Source organism: Mastomys coucha, unplaced genomic scaffold (genome assembly GCF_008632895.1).
Source record: "Mastomys coucha isolate ucsf_1 unplaced genomic scaffold, UCSF_Mcou_1 pScaffold15, whole genome shotgun sequence".
NCBI lineage: Eukaryota > Metazoa > Chordata > Mammalia > Rodentia > Muridae > Mastomys > Mastomys coucha.
Genome location: NW_022196897.1, coordinates 21,712,647 through 21,716,797, shown reverse-complemented (window position 1 = coordinate 21,716,797; position 4,151 = coordinate 21,712,647). Strand labels below are relative to the sequence as shown.

The 4,151-nt window shown below is 47.4% G+C and overlaps 1 protein-coding gene across 4 annotated transcripts in view; it reads left to right on the top strand.

The window, feature by feature from the left end:
* The window catches only part of Mvb12b (multivesicular body subunit 12B), a 163,512-nt gene that overhangs the window by 120,163 nt on the left and 39,198 nt on the right, over positions 1 to 4,151 (top strand). Inside the window, exon 8 of one of the 4 annotated variants that reach the window (XR_004118528.1) lies at positions 3,506 to 3,603. The exons of the other annotated variants lie outside the window; for them this stretch is intronic. The gene's annotated coding sequence lies outside the window, so the exon portion shown is untranslated. The remainder of the gene's footprint in view (positions 1 to 3,505; positions 3,604 to 4,151) is intronic. 4 annotated transcript variants of the gene reach the window in all.

Sequence of the window (4,151 nt, the reverse complement as noted above, 5' to 3'; positions counted from 1 at the left end):
TTGGACATCCTTCCGTTCTCATCTCCTGCATTGGACATCCTTTTGTTCCCATCTCCTGCATTGGACATTCAAGCTGGTGGTGAGGCTAGTCCCTGCTACGCCAAAGCTGAAACAGGAAGCTTGTAAGACAAACCAGGCATTTCCTTTCTTCTAGCAGGCTCACAATAGCACCTGACTCTGGTTCACTTGCAGTGGTCCCTCAAGGGCCCTGCAGCTGTCAGAGCAGCCTGGCAATTCCACAGACTAGTGCTGGCTCTGAGGTGATCACCAGCTGCATCCTCTGGCTTTGGGCGGCATTGTGGGAAGTCACTGTAAAGACTCCCAAGTTTGCAGTTAAAACAAGGAAGAGGGTTTTCAGGCTGAGAGACAAAAGGAGCTAACCAGGGCATCTCTTTTAAGTAGACTCTGTGCTGTGAGCTGTGTAGACATGGGATTTTATCATCAACCCACACTGGGCATCTGAAGACTTGAAAGCCACTAAGAACATCTTTTCTCCTAACCCAGCGTTTTTAAGCTACTAATATTATTTCACATTTAAAGGTGACAGCAATATCTTTAACGTTCTTCTATTGGATTAATAACGTTTAATGTTCAAAGCAATAAAACGGAATGTTTTCGTGAGACTGCTTTTATATCACTCATGGAAAACCCAAGTTTAAGAAAAAAGAGACCACACACACAAATGCCAAGAACTGTACACTCAAAAAAATAAAATAAAATAAAATAAAGGCATGCCTAGTGTGAGTGGCCAGCCAGGTGGATGCGTGGGTGTTCTGGCTGTGCCATGAAGAAGGGAAGGGTAGCCCACTCATGGCAGTGAGCGAGCAGAGCTCTCACCCACTCCCCTGCCATCCGTCTCCACCAAGCAGCAGAATATGACAATGTTAGCATTTTTCATTCCCCTGACGTTACCCATTAATAAAGCAATGATCCAAAAGGGGCTTTGCTGAGTCGGTTCTTTATGTGCCCATCACTCACGACGAGATAATTTCACACAGGATCGTTTTAAAATTAAATGACGATAAAAACGCTCTGCTGTTCTGTGTTCACCAGTTCATGGAAGTCTATCAAGTCATTAATGTGTCATGACAAACTGCTCGATGGGTACAAGAGTAATTAATTATTTGAATAAATAACAAGTTGAACTTGGGGCTTTGAACCACAATGACACCAAGCAGCCCATTGAGGATGTCTTGGAAGCCTCTTCAGGGCACCAGTGTGAAGAGTTAAAATGTGGGCCAGGGAGTGATGGAAATGGATTTCATAAACACAGGGTAAGATTTTGTGGGGAGAAAGGCACAGTGACACACTCCCATGCCCACCTGCGGTTCAGTGTCAAAAGTTCCTTGGCAGCGGCCCTTCCAGGATACCACTTGATCAGCGATGACTTCAGAGAACAATTAGACAGATTTTCATAATCACCATTAATCTCCGCATATTTTGCAAGATAATTACAGCAATTATTATTTAGATTTCTCTTTTATATGCCCATTGTAAAGGGGAGCAAGTGCTTATTATCCTGGAGAGTTCAAAGAACCTTGCGTGAGAATCCCTTGTCATCTCTGTGCTCATTATTTCAACTGTGTTGCCTGGAAAAGTTCATCAGCTCTAGAAACGGGAGCAATTCTGCAGACGCTGTTATTAAACCTCAAGGCTGAGCTTTGACTGCTGGCTGAAGTGGTTGGCTGAAGTGTTTGCTGGGGGTGGAGGGTGTCAGTCGAGATGGCCACAATCCCTTGACATTGCTGTCAGGTGACAGGGAACACGTGTGACAGGTACAGTCAGAAATGGGAGGTAGTCTCATACCTATCTTTTCTGGAAGATCTACAGAGTGAAGTAGCTGCCAGTATCTAGACGGTGTGTGTGTATGTGTGTGTGTCCACATGCACGCATGCGTGCATACTCCCTTTATGGTCTTTAAAGGTTAATATTAAACCTGGGTAGCTCTTGGCTTGTACTTCACAGACAGGGCAACTTGATAAATAGCAGCACACACCACGATGTTTGCAGATCACAATGGGTTTCACCTTGGTCACTAGTTCAGTCTCAGGCTGCTCTTTCATCCCCTGTCACTGCAACCCAGAGAGCTTGCCTGCTAAAGCACCACATGGGAAGGGTGACTGGCTTACTATACTGTTTCCATCAGAACACACACCTCTATGTGGATGAGGTGCCCTTCTCTAGCACATAGCCCTGGCCTCCGTTAGTGTTCAGGTTTTCCATCCTTCCATGGCCATGCCATGGGAGTGGTCAACAGTATCCAGTGTGACCATGGGTAGGACTTGATTCCACTTATTAGAGGAGAGGAAGATCTTGGTGTTAGGATGACACCTCTGGGGTCTGTTGTTGTTGTTATTGTTGTTGTTGCTTTAAGTAAAATTTGGAACACTATACCTTTCTAGTGTGTGCTGTTCACAGGCTTGTCATGGAATCAAAGTAAAAGGCATTGGCTTGGGCTGGGGAGATGGGTAAAGTGCTCATCTTCCAAGCATGAGGACCTGAGTCCAAACCCCAGAACCCGTATAAATGGTAAAAACCAAATGTGCTAGTGAAAGCTTGTGTCCCTAGTGCTAGGGAGGTGGAGGTTGGAAGCTGCATGGGGGTACCTAGCCAATGAGAGATCCTGCTTCAAAAAGACAGAGAGCACCTATCGACTGACCCCTAAGATTGAGCTCTGGCTTCTACACATATGGGTGTACATGCACACAGATGTGCATATAAAGGGAGAGGGTTGTCCCTTTGTCACAGAATCTCTTAAAAAAAAAACAAAACAAAACTATTATGAAGCAGAATTGATTTCTGTACCTCCCCTCATGCCCTTGTGATGACAGCCCCATAGCTCAAAGGACTGGTAATCAGGATGTCGGGTAGATGCTCACCACAGTGGAGGCTACTGAGTAAGCATGGTGAGTGGAGAGGCGGGATGGCCCAACCATCACTGTTCTGTTGGTTTCAGCAGGGGTATACAGACAGGGAGGCAAGAGGGGCACACGACACAACTGTCAGATATGCTGAGCAGATTGGGGCATCTGGGTGCTGGAGGGTGGGGAGCCTACAGTACATAAAGCAGTTGGGATCCATATGCCAGGGCCTGTGAGCTTTGGGGAAAGAGGAGAAGTCTTCAGGTAAAGGAGTTGAACAGGGAGACCTGCACTTTAAAGGAGACTCTGGTGGCCATGAAGGATGTCCCCCTGGAGACACCACAGCATGCTACACTCTGCTATCAGTGAAGACGTATTTGATATCACCTGGAGACTTGTTCCATCTCACCTTCCATTCAAGAGGACACCAGTGGACTAAGGCCTCTGAGCAGCTCTGTGGCCCTAACTGGTACCTCACCTCCCCCCATAGGCAGGATACATTCCCAAATAACAAGCCCCTATCCCACATCTGTAAGCAGGGTGCTTCTGTAGATACCCAGGGCTGTGTGGATATAGATGAGTATGTCTCCCACTGCCCTAACAGATGATCTGAGACTCCCTCCCTGCCTACCTCTTTATTCCAGAAAACAAGAGCAGACCACAAGGCCAAGGCTACCATTCCTGCTGTTTGCTCTCCAGTTTTGAGATGCCTCCGTGTGTGGAAACTGAGGAGCTGACACCAGTATGTGCTTACTCTTCATGGTATTGCTCACGTGAGATGGGACATTTCAGGTGGATCTTAGGCCTTGCCTAGCCATGCCTTCTCAAACCAGGCTGCACTGTAATTACGCAGGGACTTTGAAAAATGCTGAAGCCCAGAGATACCCTATCATCCAGTCCCAGGCAAGGGGATCCAGGAAGGCTTCAGGCAGCAGCCATGTTAAAAGTCTGTACATAAGCACTTGGCCAGCCAGTGGTCCAGACAACCCAGCCACTCACACAGGACACAGATAACTAGCCCCACTCACAAGCACCACCCACAGTGGACAAGCCTCTGTTCACTGTTGCCTACTTAGCTGTCATGTGCCAGGTACTGTTGGAGAAGCTTGGGACACAGCTGTCATGGAGCCATACGGGTGGAGCTGGGGTGAGGAGGGCATTAAGACGCCCCCAACAGCCAGTCCAGAAAGCTTCCGGGCTTTGTCTTTGTACAGAGATGAGAGTCACAGCTGGCGTTTTGAATGTTCATGTTACACATCCTCCTGAATCCTTGTATCTTGGGGGGGGGGG